Below are 7,204 nucleotides of genomic sequence, written 5' to 3'. Positions count from 1 at the left end.
ACTATCAGTTTGAACTATACTTTTTGCTTCAAGAGATGTTGGAGAAGTTTGGGTCATGGTTTGGTAGAATGTATCTGAACTTTAATAGGTTCTACTCCCAGTATTTTTTCTATGTTAATGGAATTTCTAGCCCAAAGAGGGTCAGGTATGTTGTCAACGTCCTTATCTGGTATATGTATCAAATATAATGGATAATGCAAAGGTATATTCAGAACAGACACAATTGCTTATGAATATAAAAGACCTCTGAAACCTCAAGAAATAGTCCCTTTGGTGTGCTTCTAATAAAACAATTCTATATGTCAAGTACATCTCTCCCTATTAAATTTGCAGATGTGTTATCATAGAGCATGAAGGAATGTTTCCAGTGGCTCAAGTATTACAGTTAAAGGCTGGGAGATAGGAGAAATCCATGAGTTATTTGAAATATGGACCAACTGTGTGGTATATTTATTCCAAGGAAGAGGCTGAACAAAGGTGGCTGAGTTTAATATAGAAACAGTGGCACCTGTGCTGATTTTTATTGGAAATGTTTCAAGTATGGTTGTTTCAAGTATGGTTGTTGGCCAACTTTTCAGACTCGTTTTTGGATCCTCAGGTGAGAGATCCTGTAAGTTCTTTTCTGGATTGGTCCAATCTGCTTTGCCATTCAGGAGTTAGCATCTGCAGTTCTGTGAAATATGTGTATAATTGATATAAGTCAGGTAATTCTGGGTTGTATGCACCCAAAATAATTCTAAATTCTTCCATGAATATTTGCTGGTCTTGTCTTTACTAATAGCTCTTAATTCAGCTCAGTTTCAAGGTTTAAACTCTACTGTAGGCTGAATACCTGGTGCACAGGTGATAGATCCTTAGAGGCAACTGGCATTTTGGGCTCTTGGGAGAGTTGTTGGGAAAAGATAGGGGACCTGGACAAGGGGAATTGGAGGGAGGAGTCAATGGAAATATAGATGGAGAGAGATTGGAAGGATAAGGGAAAGAGGGAGATCTGGAATGGAGAGGCCACTAGTTGACAAGGATGGAGGGTTTACTAGAATAATGAGTCTAGTCTGTTGCTGCTTGTTGAATAGTTCATTAGCTTTGATCAAAGAATCTTTTAATGAGGCAACTTTTAATTTAGAGTTTTATTTGCAGGCCTCTTTATTCCTAATCAAAAAATGCTGCCCATTGAACCTGAGAAATCTTATTCTCTCTCTCTTTTTTTTTTAATAAGGCACCTCTCAAATGCACAGTTTTGTTCAAGTCAAATCATTCTTGGTGAAGTTATGTTATTTAGAGAGATAGGCATCAGAATTAGGATTGTAATGAGACTATATATAAGAAGCAGGCATTTTTCCTGGAAGAGAAGAGGCTTTAGACTTAGATTACCCCATAAGAGCTGGCAATGGTGGATAAAAGTGATGCTTGTACATCTGTATCTTAGGCCTCCAACGTGATGGTTAGCTGCTTCTTAATGCACGCCTGGCAGTCTGTATCTCCTAGAAGCCAGAAAACCAGAGAGAACACTCTTTCTGGATCAAAGCCAAACTTTCAAGACGAAAAAGAAATCAGAACAGGAGAACCTTTTCTGGTTTTATTGATGTCCTACAGCAAAGTTTCTCCAAAGGATGCCAGTCTGGTGAGAACTGGAGGCAGGCTGTGAAGTTGGCTCGAACGATAGGCTATTGCTATGTTGGACCTTGTGGTTCTCATTCTTGTGACAAATTACATTTTCAGTCAGCAAAACGCAATATGGAAACACAAAAGAGAGCAAAAGGGGATGAGAAAAAGCAATAGCTTGATTCTACCAAGGATGTCAAATAAATTGAACCAGTAACAAAACCTGGTACCAAATTGAGAATAAATAGCCAAGGAACTCAATACAATAAGAGAGTTCAGACCTGGTGTTGACTTACCACATTGGTACAGACTCCATAAGAGTAGTAAGGCATAAGGTGCCTTCATGGATACCACACCTGGTTGAAGGCTGAGGTCCATGGCAATGGACAATGCAGACTATATCTCACTGGAACCTCCAGGAAAACTGAAAATAAACAAAGGCCATTTAAATGAGAACAATCAGAGGGTATTTATTCAGAGCTTACTATAGCAAGGGTGTCAACCCCATCACTTGCATTCTACATATAGAGACTTAATAGGTAGGCAAAGGAGTGGGAAAGCTTTATAGTGGAGAAAGGGAGGGCTTCAGGTGTGTTTGACTGGAGGTTGTTGGCAGGGTGAAGCTGGAGGCAGGCTAACTAGAAGCAGAGCATCCTATGTAATTGGTTTGATTTATGTAATTTATGTCTTTGGCATAGCATATTTGGCTTTCTCTAGTTGGTCCTGAGTCGGAAATCGGGGTGAAAATTTGGGAAGCTGACAGTTATTGACCAAGTCCTGACCGTATGGGGCCAGGTACTGTAGAAGTTATGGTTTTCTTTCTGGGCTGGTTGCTGTGAAGGTTGTGGGTCAGAATTCTATTGTCATTTGTGGTCTGGCCATTGTTTTGTATATTCACTCTCTTAGATCCCATTATCCCATGGCTACCAAGGAGTCTAGCTCTCTAATGGCATCTCTTGCCACCACTGGCCAATTCTGGCCTACTGAGCTTTTCAATGATAGTGGTGCCTCGCCAGTGCATTCTTTATTGCTTTGTTATACAATGTTCCTCTAGGCACTCCCACATTTCATAGTAGCTGATATATTATGCAGCCTTAGTTAGTATATCCACTCTATCATACCCACTGCTCTGAACCTTTTAATCCTTTATTCTACTGTTTGCCTTGGAAGTTAGGGCATTTCTACTTAACCATGTGTGGGACATCTTTTTCTCCAAGTTCTCAAGAGTCTCTTGTATGAATGTGAGTACTCTCTTACAGGGCCCCTTGCCATGGTGTTCTATCTTGTGTTGCGAGAGAGTGCTTCTAAATTAATAAACTCTCCTTTCTCCCGGGTGACATCCAACACCCTCCATCGTATAGTTGACTTCTGCTGGTATACGCTGAGTGAGTTCTGCAGCTCTTCTGGGGTATATGTAGTTCCCTTCCTTATGTAGCATTTCCCTGGCTGGCTTATATTGTACTTAGCTTTACTTAGTGGCCCAATAGTAAGGAGAGGAGATGAGGGTAGATCTTGAGATTGGTGCATGTTGTCTTGCTAGGCATCTCCTGAAAGCAAGAAAGAAGCGCCAACTTTTTACAAAGAGGAGTGGGCCACTTCTGTGGGCTACGAGTATTGAGAGGGATCTGGTGATTTAAGATATTCACATATCTACCTGGTTATGTCCATCCAATGTCTCAGGGCCCAATGATTTCCCCATTATAGACTTGTTTAGTTTGAGAATTCAACCTTTTATGGTTCTCCACTATCTCTACAGTAAATCCTGGGCCAGATCCTCAGTTATTTTTCTCTCTATAGCTCCAGGAGACAAAAGGCTATTTGTATGCTGCCAAGGAGACTGTCTTGATCTTATATTTAGGTTTTATTAGTAATTAATCACTCTTAGCCTTTCATTCCTTTTCTCAAATGCACTGACTGTCCCAGCAACAACCATTGAGACCCACACTACTTATTAATATTAGTCCTTATAATTATTCTGTCCCCAAATTTCTCAAATGCCTGGGATATTCCCAGTGCCGGTGTATTCCTTTTTACCAGTATCTCAGTAAGTTCACCACTGATTAAGATTTATTTGCTTTGCTGTAGCATGCCGTAGGCTATTCATGCTCCTTGATTCAGTTCTACAATCCATTTCAGTGGCTGCTTCCTATTATGCCTCTGGGCACAAGCTGTCTTAAATCAGTTTGGACAGGCTTTGAGATGGAGATTTGCATGCAGGAATTTGGGGGAACAAAGAAAATATGACTGGGCAGATGGAGAAGTTGAACTGGGATGCAGTTGTAACAAAGGCTTCAGCCAACCCATTGAGAGCTTTAGAATTGGGAAGGTCCTTTAGTCGTTGTCTTGAATTAAGTGGTTGGGCCTGTATATCCCTTAATCAAATAGTCATTGAAGTGGAATACCCATGGAGGTTGAGGATAATTTCTAGAGAGAAATTCAACTGAGTTAGCTGCTAATACTCTCAGCAGTCCTGATAGAGTGGAGATATGGACATTCCACCCCAGCATCTCTACAGCACTGTAATTGGAAACTGGGCCATGTGTGATTGCTTGAGGATGAGAACTGTGATTTTTGAGAGGCAAATTAAATGAGCTCCATATGGGTGGCTCTGACTTCTAGATCTTAGGGAAATAGGAAGAAGCAAATTCATACGATCAACTAATTATTATATTTCAATAAAGCTGGGAAATAAAAGGAGCAAATGCAAAATTCAAATGTGGCGCAGAAAATGAATTCCCATTCAAACTATGTCCACACAACAAAATTGCTTTGCCCAGGAGAAAATTAGTCTCATTAAATGTTGCCAAATAATTGGAGATTTTATGCCTGAGGAAATGTAATTTTTGAGCGAATTGATACAGAACTTAAAATGTTTTAAATTCTTCTAGAGATAAAGGAAGAGATAACATCCATGAAACAAGAAGTTTATATGGCATTGACCAAAAGTTGTGAAATAAGAGCAGATAGATATAAAGAAACCAAGGAATTAGAAGTTTTGAAAAGGAAAAATGCAGTGTTTGCAATGAACACTGTCTTATAAAGAACATAAACAGAATTTTGAAAATAGAAAATGATAGAATCATAGAATCAGTGAATTAGAAGAGAGGAAGGGGATTATTATAAAGAATATAAAAACATAATCTAGATATTAAGAGATACAGGGGTAGGGATATTGAGCAGCTCCACCATTTCTCTATTAGAAGTTCCAGAGATTGAAGAGGGGTTTGATAGTCTAAGGAATATTGATTTGTTCTTTTTCGTGATTTTAAGAAAAGAGTTAATTTTTCCAGATTTAGAAAGCTTACTGAGTTGCAGCAGGCAAAATTACTACCACTAAACACATCAGGTTGAAACTGTAGAACATCAAAGTCAAGAAAAATACTAAAGTAGACAGCCTAATCCCCTACAAAGAAATGGCAATAAAAATGACAGAAGACTTCTCATCTGTGACAATAAATGATAGGGAAAATAATAGAGCAATATCGTTAAAGTAGTGAGAGAGTACAGGCATCATTTTAGAATTCTAAATCCAGCTAGAAAATAGTACTAGTTTGAAGGTATATAAAACTAAGATTTACAAACAGGCCACAGTGAAAGAATCTGAAAGAATATAAGAATAAAATGATAAGAAGAAAAATGACAACAGAATGAAGGAGTGGAATGCAAGAACAGAAGATGAGCAAAGATACTGGCAAAGCATGTTAGTAAGTCTTAATAATTGTAGATGTTCAACAAAAAAAGCTAGCATCTTGATATTAGTTTTATCATTATTTTATTTCATTATAAAATATGGAGCAAACTTGGCAAAATAAAGACATTTTAAAATTAGGAATGGTATGTATATGACCATAAACAAACAAAAAACAAAACACGAAAGAACCCAGTGTGGTATTAGAATTGTATAAAATAATGTGGAATGGCAGAAATACAAAGGTACTTCAACGTTATAAGGTCTATCAGTGCAGATCGCTACATGAATAGATCAAAAAAGAAAATACAAAGAATCATCTATGAATACAGAAAAATTTGTGTTAAAATTTAACATTTAAAATCCTTAAGGTGACCCTGCAGTTACTTCCTTTCCCCTTCTACCTTCTCTTCTCAAGTTGCCAGAAGGGCATCCAATTTTTTAAATTCCTGAAGCCCCACGCTTGGTCTCATTTGCTCTGCTGCTAGGTTTCTGTATGTACCCCCAAAACCCAAAGATTCCATATAGCCTCTTAAAGTATACAAACAATAAAATGCCAACATGTAGAATAATCTGAGCAAAGTCTGTATAGTTAGCCAAAAAAGAAACAAAGCAAAAATCCAAAATTTTTAATGATCAGAAAGTCTGAAAACATCTTCAATAGGATAAGGGTTACCTACCAACCATGTACAGAAAAGATTATAACTTACGGTAAAATTCAGAAGCATCTGCATTAACACAAGCCATAAGACAGGGATGCCCCTGTTACTATTCACCTTGGACTTGAAGTTATATCTAATAAGAAAGACTAGAAAAATAAGATGTAAGAAGGTTGTCAAAAAAGGAGACAATTTCTCATTATTTGGAGATATTATTGTCTTTATCAGTCAAGCAAGAGAATCTACAGACAAGCCATTAAAGAAATTAAATAGTTCTGCTGGATACCAGATCGACACAGGAATAAATTATTTCCATATGCCAGGAACAATGTACAAAATACATTGGGACCTTAGAACTATAGAAACACAGAATCTTTAGAATTATAAACTTTTCCAGGACAAAAAAATTATATTAAAAATATATAAGAAAAGTTTACGGCCATGTTACCCTGACCAAGCCCAATCCCGTCTGATCTCAGAAGCTAAGCAGGGTCGGGCCTGGTTAATACTTGGATGGGAGACCACTTAGGAAGACCAGGCGCTGTAGGCATAAAAAATAAAAAATAAGGGATTGTAAGCCAACAAAGTCCTTGCACTCTGTGAGGTCAACCAAGGGTTGCCTCACCTAAAACACACGCACGCGCGCGCGCACACACACACACATACACACAAGAAAAGAATGGAAAAAAGTTGGTTCTTTTGGGGAAAACCCCCCACAAACCCAGCAATATAGCTAAACCATTTGATAACCTAGTAATTAAAAAAGAGGGGGGGCATGATCATTGTTCCCCATTGTTTCTTTTGTACCCAACAAACATTTGTCCACATACAGCTATTTGCTAGATCCCCCAAAAGGGGCTGGAGTCATAATAAAAGTTCAGAATGGTGAGAAAGTTGTCATAAACTAGGATGGACCCTAGGGCCAAACCCATTAAACAAAAGAAATTTAGTAATTAATTTGGGAGAAAAGGGGTAAATGGTAGGGTGCTGGGGAAAGGATGGATTTTTACAGAAGAATGCTACAACTGAGGTTTGAAGCAAAACTAGGGGTAATAGAGCTGCTTGAGGGTGACTTCTACAGAGAAAACAACCTAAGTAGCAATCTGGATGTCTGAAAGTACACTATATTTTTTAATGTCTTTTTTAAAAAAATTAAATTTCTTGCGGTGACATTGGTTAATAAGATTATATAAGTTTTAATTATACAGTTCTATAATCTTCTGTATATTGCATTGTGTGCTCACCACCCAAAGTC

The 7,204-nt window shown here is 38.0% G+C and overlaps 1 pseudogene; it reads left to right on the top strand.

The window, feature by feature from the left end:
* Nucleotides 1-6,380: 6,380 nt before the first annotated feature.
* On the top strand, nt 6,381-6,499 carry LOC111738161 (annotated as a pseudogene).
* The last annotated feature ends 705 nt before the right edge of the window (nt 6,500-7,204 follow it).

This window comes from Pteropus vampyrus, unplaced genomic scaffold (assembly GCF_000151845.1).
Source record: "Pteropus vampyrus isolate Shadow unplaced genomic scaffold, Pvam_2.0 Scaffold35, whole genome shotgun sequence".
Classification (NCBI taxonomy): domain Eukaryota; kingdom Metazoa; phylum Chordata; class Mammalia; order Chiroptera; family Pteropodidae; genus Pteropus; species Pteropus vampyrus.
The sequence above is the reverse complement of the archived record's forward strand: the minus strand, read 5'-3'. Positions and strand labels throughout refer to the sequence as shown.